General features: G+C 38.0%; 1 protein-coding gene across 1 annotated transcript in view; it reads right to left on the reverse strand.

Annotated features, from left to right (window-relative positions):
• Positions 1–18,463, reverse strand: part of GRIN3A (glutamate ionotropic receptor NMDA type subunit 3A) — a gene marked incomplete at its 3' end in the record, with an annotated part of 137,142 nt that overhangs the window by 39,456 nt on the left and 79,223 nt on the right. The gene's annotated exons all lie outside the window — the stretch shown is intronic.

Raw genomic sequence — 18,463 nt, forward strand, 5'->3', positions numbered from 1 at the left:
TATTACCAGTCATGCTGTATATTTGCTCAAATGGAATGGTATGTAAGACAATTAGGAGCAACAGAGCAGGAGGGTAGCAGGAATAGATCCAGTAATGGCACAGTTCTCCAGAATGTAAGACCTCACAGTGAGGAGAGGCAGTGTACTGGGAGTCCTGTAGAAGCTTTCTGTCACTAAGGATGATAAGGATACAGCACATGAGGCAGTATAGCTCATGGAAGTTGTACAGAAGTGTTAATATAGAATCTAGACTTACTTAAAATATAAGAATGAACTGGGATTGGGCTGTATTTTGAAAATAGTCGAATGTACTGTAGTAAGCAGTATATTAGAGATTATACTTCTCCACAATTATGTTACAGTTCTTTAACTTTTTTGTTCTGCTTCGTGTTAACATATTTGATATCATTGGTTCTGACTGAGGCGCTGGGGATAGGAATTCACTGATGGGCTTCATGGAGTTTATACGTCTCCTGAAATTCTAGGCAACATTTTATGTAAATATGTGTTTGTAATTTTCTTCTATAAGGAAGATAGTACAGATTTCATATTTTTTTAAATAATTAGGTTTTCAAGTTGTTTATAGCCCCTACAGGTTAAGAAATCACTGAATTTGGTAACAAATAACTTATATTTGAAGATTAATTAGTTTTGACACACACCAAAGGTCTAACAATATGGCAATAGTTAAATAAATTATATGCCACATCCTTATAGAATGTTATCTAATGTGTAAATCATGTTTGTGAAGCATATTTAATAAAACAAAGCAAATGCTCATATGACAAATTGAGAAAAAGCTTTTGTATGGTCTGATCAAAATTAAATATGTATATAATTATTTTAAATGCTGATAAGGGCTCTATACAGGTTCGTCAAATCAATTAATTTTACCACTATTCTTCTTCTCCCACAGATATGATACATGTACACATACACACACACACACACACACACGCACACGTCTTGGAAAAAATATATCAAGATATTAACGATGGTTGTTCCATTGATGGTGAAACTACAGGTGTATTTATTTATTTATAGATTGTTTATAGAAACATGCCTCATGTTTGTAAGTAAAAAAAACCTTTATTTTACAATCAGTGAAATAAATCTCTCATTAATTTATTCAATATTTGGGGGGGGAGCTTTGTATAATTTTCAAAGTTACTGGGCCCACAAAGGTAAATACCTGCAATCATTGCCACAAAGGGACTCACCACCTGGTTTGTGGTATTTCTTTGGATATCCCACTGTTGAGCAGGTGATATGGCAAACCCTTGTGTTCCATACACTGAACAAATTTTAATGTTTTGTGCCAGCATAACCTTAATGAGGCATCAATAATAATAATAGCTAACATTTATTAAATATTATATGCCAAATATGATGTTTACCTGCATTATCTTGATTAATCCTCATAAAAATTTTATGAAGAGGGCTCTATTAATACTTCCTTTTTAAAGATTAATCAACTGAATCTCAGAGAAATATAGTAAGTAATAAGTAAGAGTAAGTAATAAAAGTAATAAGATCACACAGCTATAAGTAGAAGGGACTGGATTAGAACCCATGTCTGTTTGACTTCAAAGCCCACGCTGTTACTGACCACATCACCCTGCCTTCCAGCTCATGGCAGCAAATGGAGAGAAGATGTTTATTAGAATGAACTCACTAGTCTTTTAAAATATTCTCCTTAAGCCTTAGGCCTAGGCTGCTCTCACAATAGTAAACTGCAGCTCTACGGCTTGAGCAAGGCAAATTTATCAGCATTCTGTTTGTCCAACACCTATTCATTTTTTAAGGCCTAGAACAAGACTCTCTGTATGAAGTCTTTGGCCTTATCTAGCTTCACCCTCCTATCCAGGAAGAACAAAAACAAAAATAATTTACTGCTTATTTATCTGTGCTGATACAGCACCTTGAACATACAGAATATGTAGGCTAGGTACTTATTTAGCCATCTTTCACATTTTTCATGCCTATCTCCTTTGAGCCTCCCAAGAAACTTATGAGGTATTTCTCTTATCTTCCTTTTATAGATAAAGAAACTAAAGACTAGAGAGTTTGTTATTTGCCCAAGGTCATAGAGCTAGTAAACATTGGATCTGGAATTTGAACCCAGATAGTCTGATGGAAAATAGTGAGCTCTGAACACCATGAACAGAGCTTCTGACACTATGTCATACTGACTCTGGGTCTGGTCATTACAGAACTTGCTACTTATGTGACAGGCAGTGAGCTAAGGGCTTTGCACATTTTGAATTCTCACAATAATCCTGCAAGATAGATGTTATTTTCTTATTTTACATATTAAGATGCTGAGGTTCGGGCAAATTAATAATCAAATTGTCATAGCTAGCCATTAGCAAGATTCAGCTTATTCTTTTCCCTAACATGCAGACCAGGTTTCATTCATTTGTGGACCACAGTTACCTATTATGACACTTGGCACCTGATAAGGGCTCTATACAGGTTCGTCAAATCAATTAATTTTACCACTATTCTTCTATCCTCTCTTCACCCATTTAACTTCTATTCATCCTTCTATTCTCAGCTCAGTAATCACGTCCCTAACTTGCTGTCTAGGCCAGATGCTCCTTTCCTAAGCCCTCATAGCACTCATACCTTTCTTTTGTAGAACTTATTACAGTTGCACTTTTAAAATTTAATTGTGTAATAGTTTAATGTCTAGACTTTCAGCTTCTTCACTGGACTGGAAGTCTATGTAAAACATTAACTGTTGTATTCCAATGCCTTTCACCATGTAGTTGCTCAATAATATGCTTGATGAATGACTGACAGATTCTTTGAACCACAGGGAGATGAGAGCTTTGTCATCCCACTAAGCACAAAAGGGACTAATGATATAGCTTACAACTCAAGGTTTTGAAACGAACCCTCCTTTTAAGGTAAAAGGGTCCTGGTCAGTAATTAGAATACTTTTGTCTTACACATGAAAATAATCCTTTTTAGAAGCCCATTTTCTCACATTATGCTGTGACACTATCTTTATGGCCCATGAACTATTTCTGGGCAAACTCTGGACCTCTTTTCTTTGCTGAGTGCATCAATACAGCACTCCCTCCCAAGACACTGGAGGGAGTTGTGAACCAGCAGATCAAAGCTCGGAATTCCAGAGGAGGACTAGCTAGCCCTTTGTGTTATCTCCTTTTCATGTTTTCCCGCTGCCTTTTGCCCATGGGCTCCCACATCTCCCTGACATGGCTCTCATGCCTGTGAAGGAGCAGTTTTGAGAATGGAAATTTCCTTCAACATTAACATAAATAACTAGGTTCTATGGGAGGAAGAATTTTGTTAGTCCGACAGGAACCCCACTCTAACCTGGAGATGTATTACAAACACTGCCACTTCTCCAGTCCAAGCCACCTGCACATTCCCTCTCTTCCCCTCCAATCCAGTCAGGGTAATCTTCTTAGAGCGCAAAACTGATCATGTCACTCACTTGCTTAATACCTATCAATGGCTCCCCATAGCCCTTGGGATGGAGTCGAAATTCCTCACGTGGCCTCAGCATGATCCTTCTCCTGCCTTCTTCTCTCCAGCCTCTTCTCCCCACTCTCCCCCTGGCCTCTAAGCTTTAGCCAGTTCTCTCAGTTCTTCCAACATATACTTTTTGCTTGATCAGAGCTCTTGCCCATAGCCTTCATTCTGCCTGGGATGCTCTATCTCCTCAACCCTAACTTCCCTTTGTGTAGCTAACTCTAAAATGTCACTTCCTGGAGAAGGGTAGAGGGAAGGGATAGTTAAGGAGTTTGGGGTTGACATGTGCACACTGCTATACTTAATAAGGATAACCAACAAGGACCTACTGTATAGCACAGGGAACTCAGCTTAATGTTATATGGCAGCCTGGATGGGAGGGGAGTTTGGGGGAGAATGGATACATGTATATGTATAACTGAGTCACTTTGCTGTGCACCTGAAACTATCACAACATTGTTAATTGACTATACTCCAATATAAAATAAAAAGTTAAAAAAAATAAAATGTCACTTCCTCAGAGAAGACTTCACTGACCCCTAAACTAGATTAGGCCACCTGTAGCACCCTCCCATTGTACCCTGCAATTTCGTATTGCATTAATAACATTTGGGATTATTTGTTCAATGTCTGTTTTTCCTGCTAGCTTATAAGCTTCCATGAGGGTTGGGCCTATGCCTGTCTCATTCGTGTAGTCATAAGTTCTCAACAAATGTTAGCTGCTATTACTCTCATCATCATCATCATCATCATTATGCAGCAAACACGGTGCTTGGTACAGAGCAGATGTTTGATAAGTATTGGTGTAATAAGTCTTCATTATTAACACAAATTCTCTTAGGTTAGATACATTACAAATTAGATACTTTTGTCACACTTCATGTTGTCTTTCTTTCCTTTTAAACATTAAAAATTTTCCTTTAATTCTTATCTTAATTGTTTCAAAACAGTATGTTCTTTTTTATTTCTACGTGTGAATTCCAATAAAAAAGCATGAGCTACTGAGCAGTCACAGAATAATAGAATCAGAAAAGGGATCTAAGAAGCTATTGATGCAATTGGATGGACTAGCATAGTCTGCCCTTTATGTCCATGTGGTGTGTAATTCAAAGAGCCAAGGATGTCAGAAAGCCTGCATCCAGGAGGGAGGATAAAAGTATACAAAGAGCTAAAGCAGTTGAGCTGCATTACAAGCATCACCAGGAAGTTCCAGAGAGAGAAAAATTTCTTTAAAGTTTCAGCTAAATATTTCACCAGCTCTTCCAGTTCTGTTTATATTTGTGTCAGCCTCTTCAGGCCTTGCAGAAATATCTAAGGTTAAACCACGTATTTATATGTGAATTGTTCAGTATTAATGGAATACTGAACTCTACCCAGAGCACCTGTGTGGAGAATAATCAGACATTTTACAGAAAGCAGAGAAGTGGCTCAAAACAAGATGGAAGCAAACTCAAGAAATAATCAAACTGCTCTGTCCATGGTAGATATGATGATTTAGATTCAAAAACAATCTCAATGTTGAGTATTTTCATTTAAGCTCTACATTTGTGTTTATCTGAGATTGTTACTTAAGTATGAGTGGAATGTAGTCACTAGATCTGGTAAAATGTCCTTTGGAGGTGGGTGGAAAAGGCCATTCTTATTTCATCAATGGAATGGGATATACTAGGTATCGGGACCATAGTTCCTCCCTGTGCCAATATAATGTCCAGTTAAAACCTATGGACTGTATAATAGAGAGTGGTCTCAGAGTTCAGAGGGGCTTTAAAAGTCATCTACTCTGTTCACTGATGCTTGAATCTTTGATAGCAAAGCTAAATATATTACTTGGAATTTCTTCAAAATGTAGATTCTGACTCATTAAGTCTAGGTTGGAGCATGAGAATCTGCATTTGTAACAAGCTCCCAGGTGATGCTGATACCTTGGTTCATGGACCAGATGTTAAGTAGCAAGGCTTTACTTATAATGTCACTATTATTTGCCTGTTAAGTCTCTGCTTGAATGTCTCCAGTGACAAGGAAATCATTTCTCTTGAAGCATATCTTCTGTATAGGAAGGATGCCTTTGTGTTCCACCCAACAAATCTATCTATTTGAATGTGTAATAATAATGATAATAATAAAAAAACAGCTAATATCATTTTTTGTTATTGTGGGTGTTCTGTTCATAAAAGGTTAAAACAAGCTTGATGGATCGGCCAAGCTCGCTAAAACAAGCACGTTGATCCTTGAATCCCTGGGGGTCCAATACTTGTGTTCAGTACCTAGCTGTCTTGGGAGTGGCCGTAGGAGAACTGAGCCCTCCCTGCTCCTTCCTCCCCTTGCTGGCATCACCACATCTTCACCCACATCTCTGCTGCCACACTGGCCATCTTAATGCTTCTTTTTTCCACTCCGCTTGGGTTACAGGTGGGGGCTAGGGACTGAACCTGAAGAGAGGTATCAAAGTCAGGGAGGCTGTAAAAATAAGGAGTCCAGACTACAGGGAAGATGAGTAGCTGCAGGAGATGCTAGAGATCATTTAGTCCATTCATTTATATATATATCTTGCATTTATTAAGAACTTTCTATGTGTCAAGCATTGTGCTAAAACTTTAACATGGATTGTATATTTTAAGCCTCACAGCAACCCTATGAGCTATTTATTATCATCTCCAACTTTCACATAAGAAGTAAGGTATGTGTTTAAATAACTTGCCCAAGATTGCTCAGCCAATATAGGAAAGTTCTGAACTTAGTCGGACTGTAGAGACTTTGTATGTAAAATTCCACTGTACTACTTCCTGATCTATACGATAAGGAGACTTATGCTCTGATGAAAAAGGTGAACAAGAGACTTGCTCCAGGTCACACAAATAATGCAGAGGTGAGCTTGAAAAACCTGAACTCAGGCCCAAGTAGAATCCTGTTGAATGTATAATCCCCTCCCCAAATGAGTATGGCTGATAAGAAAAATTGTTCTTTGTTTCTTCTTTATAGTAAGCTATGTTCAACAACACTTTCCCATCTACTATTTATGAAACCACAAGTTTCCAGTCTTTATGTCCTCCTCTAAAAAATAATTTCCTGAGTTAAATTTGCTCAGCAACATCCATAAATGGCACTATGGTACTCATTTACTAGGCCTTTGGAAGTCCTTGGTATTTCTCTGTCTCATGTATAGTCATGCAAGGGTAGGGTCTATTATCATGGTCTTCGTAGTGTCTAAAAGCTAGATATTATAGGATTTCTAGAGGGGAATTATTGCTATTCTGCTACAAATGTTCAATCTCTGTCTTTGTTGACTGTTCCCTTTCTTTGATGAAATTCACTTTGTTTTGCTTCTTCTCTGACCCTGGTCTAATGTGTCATTCTATTCATCTGGAGCAGGCTCCCCTTTTCAGTTCACTGAGACCATTCCAATTTATTCAAAATCCCCTTCAAATCCCATTTTATGCTGTGTGCTCTTTTGGAGCTATATCCATTTCTCCCTTATATGCCAGATTAATTATTTCACTATGGGTACTGTAACGCTACTGGTGTTTCCAAATACAGAGACATAGAATAATAATAATTGCATTGGTGGTGATGATGATGATGATGTAGCTCACCCTGTGCCAGGCATTGTTTAAATACTTTGGACATAGTAACTTTTATAATCCTTACAACAATCATATGAGGTTGATTCTATCATTATATCCATTTTATAGGTGAGCAGCCTGAGGCGCAGAGCAACTAACTAACTTGTCTAAGCTATGGAGCCAGTAAATGACAGAACTGGGCAGTCTGTGTGGCTCCATTACTTATGCTCTTGACTACCATTATACATAGCACAAAAGTTTTTGGCTTTACCAGCTATTCTCTTAATTGCTGTGAGACTCAGTTCCCTTATATGTAAAGCGGCTAACTGAAAGAGTTCAGCCATTGTACGTGTAGCCCAACAGCCAATGGGGGAGCTTAATTAGTCCCTAACAACTTCTTAATACTAGTAGCTATCTGTTGTGTTGATTACATGCATGACCCTCCATACTTATAATCTCATTTCAGCCTTCCTATATCCCTATGAGATAGGTTCTGTTAATAGCTCTAGTTCATGGTTGTGGGCAAGTTCAGAAAGTTGAAATAACTTTCCCCAGGCTCTTCAGCCCATGCTGTTGTTATACCCACTTATCAGCTGACTCTAGAACCCAGCTACAGGTAAAATTATTGTCTTAATGGGATTTTCAAAGGTAATTATGATCACAGTGCAATTACTTTAGAACCATAATTCCTCTAAAGATGTAATTCCACTGTGACAGAATTGAAGTTTGAACCAGGTCAGCTGAGGCCAGAACCGACACGTCTTACAGAAAATGGGAGGATTCCATTCAGCTCATGGCATCAGAACAGCCCTGTCTTTTTGTTTATATAATTGACTTGCTATCCAGCCAAACTTCAAGGTGAAAAATGACCTGTGGACTGTGGAACTCAAACTTCTCACTTGAGTCATTGCGCATCACCAGCAGTACTGTACCCTGCAGACTGAGCAGGCAGTAAGGTGCTTGCTGAATCTAGACTCAGCAATTCTGGGCTGATTAAATGCAAATGAATGAAAACAGCTATAAATTTACCTGCAGTCTAGTGATGTAAGCTTTTTGGCACAACTCTACCCAAATCCTTATGGCACAGGGACTTGTTTTAATGCCAGTTTTTATTATATAACAGAATAATTAAATATTAAAGTATGTCCAATTGGGCCTTCATTCAGGGTGGGCTGGATGCAAAGGTACAGTAGGAGGTTTAGCCTAAAGGTCAGTGATCCCACAGCATCGACCCCAGGAAACCAGCCTCTTAGAGATCCATCCGCTAAAGCAAAGCATCCAACAAGCAGAAAGACTACTGAATAACAGAAAGAAGAGAAATGCTTTCCTCTTGCTTTAATTTTCCCTTAGGCTAACCCTTGGTGGTGACTTGGGCTGTATTTAATAATTTTGTTTGCCATGGCTGAAGAGTCAATCTGTCTTTGCTCTAGAGTGCTCAGGGAATCAGTGATTGAGCCACTATGATGGAGGGGCCCACAAAGATTCAAGCATCTATCCTTAATATATGCATCCAGGAGAAGATATCTCCTCACTCCCCCTCCTCCAGGGCAGCCTGCCTGTAGCCTTGCTGCCAGCTTTTCCATTTCAGACCATCTCCCAGTTTATGAGTGAGCTGGTGTTTGCTTATCTTTCTCTTCTGTTCAGCACACTTGCTCCTGTTAAATGAATCACAAGAGCAGCACAACTAAAGTAGCGTTTTTGCTTTGTGAGCCAAGCACCAGCAGGTAGCAGTCAGCTGAGTTAAAGAGGCATTTTCTTTCTCCTCCTTTTGCAAATTTCAGAAAATTTTCATGCAGCAATAAAAATGACATGCAATGATTCATTTAGTTTGCAGTTGAGAAAAATGAGGATCAGCAAGATTAAGCAGTTTGACCAAGATTAGATAGCTAAGTGGAACTATGTCATATACACATTTAACAGATTGAACTTGTGTGCTGCCTCTAGAATTTAACCTGAATGCAAGTTCTAAATTCCACTATCTTGAGTATTCTCACAAACAAACTAGGAGCGTGAATTGAGGAGTTTATAATTCATATGCAGAAACTGGCTTGATGCAAACTGAAAAAGCAGGTCCAGGAACTTTTTCTAGTGTCTAGATAGTAGCAGTAAATGCTTTTTTTTTTTTTTTTTAATTTATTTATTTATTTTTGCTGCGTTGGGCTTTCTCTAGTTGCGGCGAGCGGGGGCCACTCTTCATCGCGGTGTGCGGGCCTCTCACTATCGCTGGCCTGTCTTGTTGCAGAGCATAGGCTCCAGACATGCAGGCTCAGTAGTTGTGGCTCATAGGCCTAGTCGCTCCGCGGCACGTGGGATCCTCCCAGACCAGGGCTCGAACCCGTGTTCCCTGCATTAGCAGGCAGGTTCTCAACCACTGTGCCACCAGGGAAGCCCAGTAAATGCTTTTAAGTGTTTGATGAATGAATATGCCCAGAGTGGAAAGAAAAAACAGTTTGCTCAGAACCAAAAATTCATGGTGTTAATTAATCTACACTGAGTTTAAAAAGATAATTTAAATGTATCTCATCAGTTTAGAAGTAATTGTAAGTGGAAGCTATTTGATTGTTTTAAGATCATCTGTTAACATCAGTGTACATTAAAAAGTAAAATATTTTTAACTACAAATATTGAATTATAAAATTTGGTCACTTATTGAACTCTGAATTAACTCTTCCTCTTTTCTTGGGTTCATATTCTGAAGGATAATTTTCAGATAAGTGGGATTATCTGAAAAAATAGACCATTTCTTCTGAGAACTATAGAATGTTAGACCCAAGGTGATCTTAGAACCATTTAATTCATAATCCTTAATTTGCAGATGAAGAAATAGAGTTGATCAGGGTTAAATGACTTGCCCAAGGTCAAAGACTTGATTATGGCAAAGTTGGGACAAGAACCTAGTTTCCTGAACTTTTGAGATAACATGAGTCACGTTAATAAAAATAAAGCATGACTAAATAGGTAATATTTGAGGATGAAAATTGAACAGAAACAACCTTGAATATCCAGATCAATGTTTAAGTTGTTGAAATGGAAATTATGGAAAAACTTCACTAGTTTCACTTTATGAAAAAAACATTCATTTACCTAATGCCACAACAGAACATGAATCTATTCTCACTGTAAAATGCAAACAAGTTTTATAGCATAGAACATTATAGTAGCTCTTTTTCCTTCCTGATTCTACAGCCTCCTCCAGAAGTAGCCATTGCTAATATTTTAGTCGTCATCATGCATATTCTTGAGCTTACCTCACTCTCTAAGGGGCAGAATTTGGTATTCAGATGTCCTTTTCTGATTACAGCCTGGAAAATGTTCTAACTTGTTTGAGACTACTGTTTTAATGAACATGAAATAGGAGTTTAAGCCTAAATGTGGAGTTAGCTGGCATGCAAGCCTCAAACAGAGTGACCCCAACCTCTTAGGTTTCTATAGTAAGTCTTTTTTTGTATTTGTCTATTTTCAGCTAAAGAACTTCAAAAAAGCCTTCCATACATTTTCTCCCAACAATCCTGGGTGTCAGGAGGAAGGAATTGTTGTGTTCTCCATTATAGAATAGGAAACCAAACTCTGGAGAGATTAAGTGGGTGCAGTCTATTGATTGTATTAATGGCTCCAATTCTTCTCCCCTCTTTGATTCACTTCCTTTGCCATTTCACCATGAGTGCCCTCCCTCTTGGACTCTGGTCCCGAGCAGGTGACTGACTTTGGTCATTGGAATGTTAGCAGACATGATGTTAGAACAGTCTCAGAAAAGTGCTTGTACCTTTCTGCTTGTGCTATAACCCTCTGCTGTCACCACGAGAAGGACATGCCTGGTTTGCCTGCTGGATGATGAGACATGTGGAGTAGAGCCAGGTCACCCCAGCAAATATTAAAGCCACCCCAGATCAGTCAACAGCTACCTGCCCCCAGATACATAAGTAAGCCTGTACTAGGTCAGCCAAACCTTGCAAACTTGTGAGCTATATAAATTTTTTTGTTGTATGCCACTGATGTTTATGGCTGCTTGTTATGTGGTATTACTGTAGTAATAGGAAATTGATACAGTGGTAATAACTATAAATGAGAATCCAGAAATTTAATTAAGACTCTGCCTCTAAGCCTGGTGCTCATGTCATTTGGCCCAGTTTTGCCTTTTTGCATTTACACATGCTATTACCTTTGTGTGGAATTCCTATTTCTGTTCCTCCTGTTCTTCCTTTAAAATCCAGATTAGGTACCATCTCTTTTCAGAAGCCTTCTCTGATCTTCCCAAGAAAGAGTTAACTATCCTTGTGGGTGCCACCTCTCCCTTTTGCATATTTTTATTATTTCATTAATCACATTGCAGAGCAATTAGTTGTTTATTTGCATGTATTTCTGAAGGGAATATGATTTTCTTTGAACTCTTTTAGAAATCATCATATTGTCCTCATTAATATTTTTTAGAATTATAGTAATTGGTAGAAGAACATGATAGAAGAAAGGAATAATTTCTTGCTGAATGATTTTAAGCATATTTCTGATTTGGTTTTGCCTGCTATCTAAGTTAGGATCCCTAGGTCAGGTGAAGGTTCAAGAACAAAGAATCCATTAATTCAGCACATATATAGTATATATACTGTGTACCATTACCATGAGTAACATAGGACAGGTCTGTACTCCAATGGAAAAAAACGATTAACAAAAGGCAAACTAGGTAATTACACATAGTAACACATTAAAGAAAGAAAGAAAAAAAAATGGTATGATGAGATAGAAATTCAGGTGAGGTAGTCAGGGATATTGACATCCTCACTTGGTACTTAATGGTGAACACGCCTCCTTTCCTGGTTTTACTGCAGGGTTTAATCTTAACTTGATTATACATTTTCTGAGAACAAAAATTGGGTGTAATGTTCTTTACATCTTACATAGACTCTAGGCACAGAGAATAGCCTGCTGGCTGATTTATTAAATTCATTGTGTGTGTGTGTATGTGTGTGTGTTTGTGTGGTGTCTTCCCTTCAGATTTTGAAATTTATGCTACTTGCTTGGAGGGTTATTATAAGTCTGTAAATTCTACAAATAAATTTCATATTCCTTGGTAATACTTCTGGGCTTCTTCTGAGATTTCCCATTTGGAAATGGTCATAGGCTTTATTTTGAAGATGTATGTCAAAGCATAAATCCTGAATGCCATGACTGTTGGCTGTAATTCTTCCTGGAGAAGTCAAGGATGCAGTTGTTCTTGCCCTAATGTTAGAGGCATGAGAAAAATAGCTAGAGTGAATCCTCAGCCCTTATATTAGGTATAATCTGTTCTTCTTCATTCATCTGGTCATCTGGGATTATGGTCATCTACAACTCTGGAGAATTTAGATTTAACAGTTAATTACAGAGCACTGATACTGGCCAGCCACTGTGTTCAGAAATTTTATACACATTATCTCATAATTGCATAAAGACAGGGCTATGAGTAGGTATTATTTTCAGTTCTATTTCTTAGGTGAGGAATCTGAGGCTTGGAGTTTAAGTAACTTGCCCAGGATCACAAAGCCCAGTTATTTCCCAGAGACAATATTCAAATACAAGTTTTCTAACTTGAAACAGGATTTAGAGGTCTTTCATTTTTGTCAGGAAATGTTTATCAAGTACCAGGCTCTGTATACAAAAATGAGCAAAATGGCATGGGGCAATTCCCATGAGATGATTTTTTGTCACCCCATAAACCTCCGAATAAGAGAGGGAGAAGAGAAAAGGAAAGAGTGGGTTTGAGGGGTTCTGTGTAGCAGTTTGTCAATTTAGAAGAGCAATTTTTGCATTGAATTCCCTGGAGAGCCAGAAGTTCCCAATATTCTGTTCCCACTGAAGACACAGTCCCCTAGGGATGACTGACCGCCAGTGGGTTGATCAGGGATCCCAGGCAGTAAGCCTTGCATCATGCCCCGTGACTGTGGTTTACGTGCTTTTTACAACCTCCTTGGACCAGGGGACACCTGGGACAAACTGGCTTTCATATTTTCCTTCAAAGCAAACTGGTCAAGTAAACTTTTCTTTTATGAGGCTTGGTTTTCTATCAGCATTTAGCTTTTATGTATTCAGACTTTCCTCTAATATGCATAATTGCTGAAAGAAAAAGGCTGTAGAGCAGCCATGAATTATGGCTTTTAGGGGAATGAACATTGCAGTTAATGTTGCAAGACAGCTTCCATTATAATCCTGTTTTCACATCCTTATGATTTTTTAGGGGGGATTAAGGGGAGGTAGAACTTTCCTTTGAGCTAAAACTTTCCATGGTTTGACTCAGCCCAAGGTGATTTTCAAAAATGAAACATTTGCACAAATGCCTCCATTTATTTCTTGAGTTATTATATTTGGAAAATGCTGTTCATTTTTACTCCAAGTATTAATGCATAAAATATTCCAAGTATGAATGGCTATTAAAACTTCAGTCATCACATGCCACTTGTCTCAGGAATGACATCTGAGTACAACTGTAAAAGAATTATAATTCCCAAAGGCTAGATTCTCTGTATAACCATATTATAGCATTTAGTGCAAAAATGGTTAAAATATTTCATTATTTTCAGAGTTTCACTGTAGTGCTTGGTTAGCACACAGCTTTTCACAGTGGAAATAAATATTTAGGTTACTTTTACTACTTTCAAATTTATAATGAACTGTAAAGTGACAAAATACATTTAAAAATAATTTCTATACTTTTTGAACTATATTAATCGTGGTTTTAATTCTTTAGTTTAGATCTGTTTTAAGTGTGTCTCTTGTAAATGACACAGTATTGAGACAAAAAAAATGAAACCAACTTTTGGGGATCAGAATTACTAATATCATAAAACCAAAACCAATTCTTCCCATATCTGAGAATATCTATTTAGAACTTGGGGCACGTATGTAGTAAGTGTTTTGTTCTATTGGTTTGTGTCTCTAACTTGTTTTTCCCTTCCACCTATTATTGGTATAGTTTGATATTCTGAAACATAATCTTTTTTTTTTTTTTTTTTTTTTTTTGGTGGTACGCGGCCCTCTCACTGTTGTGGCCTCTCCCGTTGCGGGGCACAGGCTCCGGACGCGCAGGCTCAGCGGCCATGGCTCATGGGCCTAGCCGCTCCACGGCATGTGGGATCTTCCCGGACCATGGCACGAATCCGTGTCCCCTGCATCGGCAGGCGGACTCTCTACCACTGTGCCACCAGGGAAGCCCCCATAATCTTTTTTGTGGCTATTTTTTGTTTTATGTGTATGACTTTAGATAATTGATTTATGTTTTACCTATGCTAAAATACTGCCAATGTACCTAGTCACTAAGCTGAGAAAATATTAGGTATATTGTAAAGTTTGATACAAATGAAAATTGTATTATCACTTAAAATAATAATACAATTAATTGTTTGCAATGATATTGAAATATTGTTGAGAACTGTCTTGTATGGTCAGTAGCTCTTTCTTGGCTTTTCCACTTGGTGACGATCTTTACATTCTTGTCCAAAATGAATGACATCTTCATTAGGTAAATATTTCACACTGAATAACCTCTTGGTCTCTTTTAGAATTTTGTACCTTTATTCTATTCAATACAATATTTTATGAGCTTATCATCCTGATTAGTTACCCTTTGAATATTATCTCTATAGTCTTTAAATCCTTGTTCTTTTCTTTTGTGACTGGAGATCAGGCATTTTATAGAAAATGGCTAGGTGTTTTCTCATTGCAAATTCTGTTCTGGTACATACACACGCACGTATATGCATCCATACACACATATATAAAATATACATATATCATAGACTGTACTATATATACTATGTTTCTCATGATATACACATATATAATATGCAAATATACACAATATATTATGACATATACATATACAATATATAAGCATATAACATGTATTATAAATGTATATATAACAAGACATATATATCATATATTAGCATATGGAATATACATATACATAAGAAATATGTATACACATATATATATTATATATCATTATGTTATATATGTGTATACATATTTCTTATGTATATTATATATATAATATAATATGCATATTTCTTGCTAATGTCTAGGCTACATTATTTTCTGATTCTTTCCCCCTTTTTCCTGTAGCATATCCACACAGCCGTTCTCATCATCTGGGAGGAGGTTAGATTTCTGTGTTCTCCTTTCAAGGTCTCTTTTTTCTCTCTCACTCTCATTATCTGCTTAAGAATGAGCTTTCCTCTCCTCTTATCCTTCATAGTTCTGTTTCATCATTCAGAGTTCATTTAGCTCTATGTTTACTTCATCAAGGAGGCCTTCTCTGATTGTGTCTCCTGCTCCCCCCACCCCCAAGTTGATAAGCTTCCTGTAATATACTGGCATAGCACTCTGTTCATCATCATAATGCTTGTCTCATAATTATGGTCATTTAATGTCTGATTCCCCTGCTAGAATGAAAGTTCTCCAAGGGGAGGCTTTGGGATTTGACTTGTCTGCTGTTGTAACCCCAGGCCTTATCTTAGTGGCAGACATAGGGTGACATACATATTTATGGAATGGATGGATGAATGAATCGCCTGTCTGCCTGCCATTCTCATTTTAAAAAATAATTTCTATATTTAAAGTCATTAGTCAGTATGACTAGGCATTTAATATAGTTTTTCCTATAATTACTATAGAGGACAGGCTAGTTATGGTACTCAATGGCTGAAAGCATTTCAACAACTTTTGCCCATGGGGAGCTATAATTTCACCTTATGATATCATAAACCACTCAAGGATTTCATGTAGTTACCAGAACCTTGGGGTAAAATTATAACCCTGAAAGCCCTTGCTGCCTATTAGTCATTTGGTACATGACACAAAGCAAAATATATTCTGCATTCTCAGACTTCAGTTTGGCTCTTAGTATATTGGCTGCTCGATTTTATATTTGACCTGCAAAATATTCAGCTCCCTGAAAGCATAATCCATCTAAAAATCTAAGGTAATTAGCAAGTACTAGGTGTACCTCAAGCGGTAATTAACTGAACATATTATGAATTTCTTATTTGTTCTGATAATTATTTTTCTCAAATTACATTCCTGAAATGCTAAGCAGAGCTTTGGGAGCTGCGAGCATTCCTACCCTTGCATGCTTAAGAAGTTTTTTTGTAAAAATTAATTAATTTTTGTCTGCGTTGGGTCTTCATTGCTGCGCGTGGGCTTCCTCTAGCTGTGGCGAGTGTGGGTTACTTTTTGTTGCGGTGCGCAGGCTTCTCACTGTGGTGGCTTCTCTCGTTGCGGAGCATGGGCTCTAGGCGCGTGAGCTTCAGTAGCTGTGGAGCACGGGCTTAGTTACTCTGTGGCATGTGGGATCTTCCCAGACCAGGGCTTGAATCTGTGTCCCCTGCACTGGCAGGCGGATTCTCAACCACTACGCCACCAGGGAAGCCCTTAAGAAGTTTTTGAACATAGCTTAATAGGAGGCAGAACGTTGTGCTGAAAATTGTGATGGATCTGAAATGAGGAAACTTTGGTTCAGGTAGCAGCTTGAACTTTCAAAAAATCACTTAACTTCTCCGAGCCTCAGTCTTCTCTGTTATTAAATGTCTTTTCTGCCTCCCAAAGACATAAGGGATAAATTGAGGTGCTGGAGTGAAAGCGTTTGGGAAGCAATGGAGAGCTTTAAAAATCATTTGTATCATTATTATTTGTCATAGTAGTGAAGCAAAATAGTCATTTTCTAAAACCATGTAAAAATGAAAAGAAAATCACTGGATCAGGCTAAAAGCTTGTATTTCCTATATGTAATACTTTCTCTTCTTTTAGCGCTCAATTGTAGATAAGAACTAGTGCAGGCCTGTGCCCATGGCAACCTTATGTGAGTACACGGGCATCTCCTTTCATTCCTCCAGACTAGCTGGAAACAATGATTTGTCCAGTGATTTATAAGATGTGAAGAGCAGGGTGAGAAATGGGTTAATAATGGTTCAAAGAAGAAGCTGATAAGCCAGTTGCTATCTCCACAGAGGAAAGAAGAAGCGTGAAAAGGCTCACAAAGCAACACAAGGAAGAGCTTCTTGGCAGTGAGGATCAACCAGTGACAGAGGCGAGGGGTTCTTTTCCTAAACTCGTTAGAAGATGGACTTTTTGTGCTACTGGTTTGGCTGGAAGGTGCAGAAGCAGCATAGGTCAGTTTGACAGTGGGGAAGGGAGAATTCTGGGTGGACCATGAAGAACTAAACTGTTATAGGTCCATTATCCAAGATGTCTACCAGCTGGGCTAAAATTAAGGCTGGGGCTCTGAGTCAAAGCATTGCCCCAATGCTGGGAGAGGACCAGAGCTAAACAGGATCGCAGTATGAAAGTGACTGGAGCCTTAAACTTGTTAATAGGCAAGGCACCACTTATAAGATGGAGGTAAGGTTTAGTCCTGGAACATGTCATGATTCAAGGGTAAAGGGCCAGGAGCAAAGTGACCTGATGCTCGCTCATGTGAGAACTGACCAACAGAGATGCTTCTTCAATCTTTTTAAAGAAATTTATCTATTTATCCAATTTTTTCTTCCAGTTTTATTAAGATATAATTGACAGACAGTACTGTATAAGTTTAAGGTGTATAGCATGATGATTTGACTTACATATATCATGAAATGATTACCACAATAAGTTTAGTGAACATCCATCATCTCATGGAGATACAACATTAAATCCTTCTCCAATTTTATTGTACAAATGAAACACCTAGGGATCTTGTTAAAAATGCAGATTTTGATTTAGTAGGTATGGAGTAGGGCTGAGATTCTGCATTTCTAACAACAAGCTCCCGGAGATGCCAAAAATATTGGTACTTGGACCACACTTCTGAGGAGAAATGATTTAGATAGCACAACTTAAATTCTCCCTGAATGAAATTGGGATTAGTTCCTGAACCTGGTTGGGGGAAAGATAAGAAAGAGGGCTGTGCCTGAACGTGAGGGAGAAGTGACCTCAGCTATAAGAAGTAGAGATAGAGGGAACTGATCTTGGCAGGAAGCTATGCTGGCTGCCTTTTCCTTTGATCTGTTCCACAAACCTGATGGTTGGTGTCTTCTCCCTAAAATTCATCTAACTGTGCAGTGGTACATATGTTCCTTGCTCTATGTAAGCAGAATTATCTAGTCTAAATTAACCCATATAAGAAACCAAGAGAAGTCTCTCCCCTCCTTCAGGGAACAGGTCTTTTCTCAAAATATATGCAGAGTATATAGGGGGGCCTTTTGGAGGAAATTTTCTTAATACAAAGAAATGGCTGATGGGAGAATTTCAGGACCTGTGGCAGGAAGAAAGATTTGAGGTGCCTCTGATATCATTATTTCTAGGGGTGAGCAAACCTTTTACATGAGTGCCAATTCAGTAAAACTAAAAATGTTAGTAGAATGTTTTTACTGTCTTATTTTATATACATATTT

The sequence above is a fragment of the Mesoplodon mirus genome (assembly GCF_964341445.2).
Source record: "Mesoplodon mirus genome assembly, chromosome: 1".
In the NCBI taxonomy this organism is placed as follows: Eukaryota; Metazoa; Chordata; class Mammalia; order Artiodactyla; family Ziphiidae; genus Mesoplodon; species Mesoplodon mirus.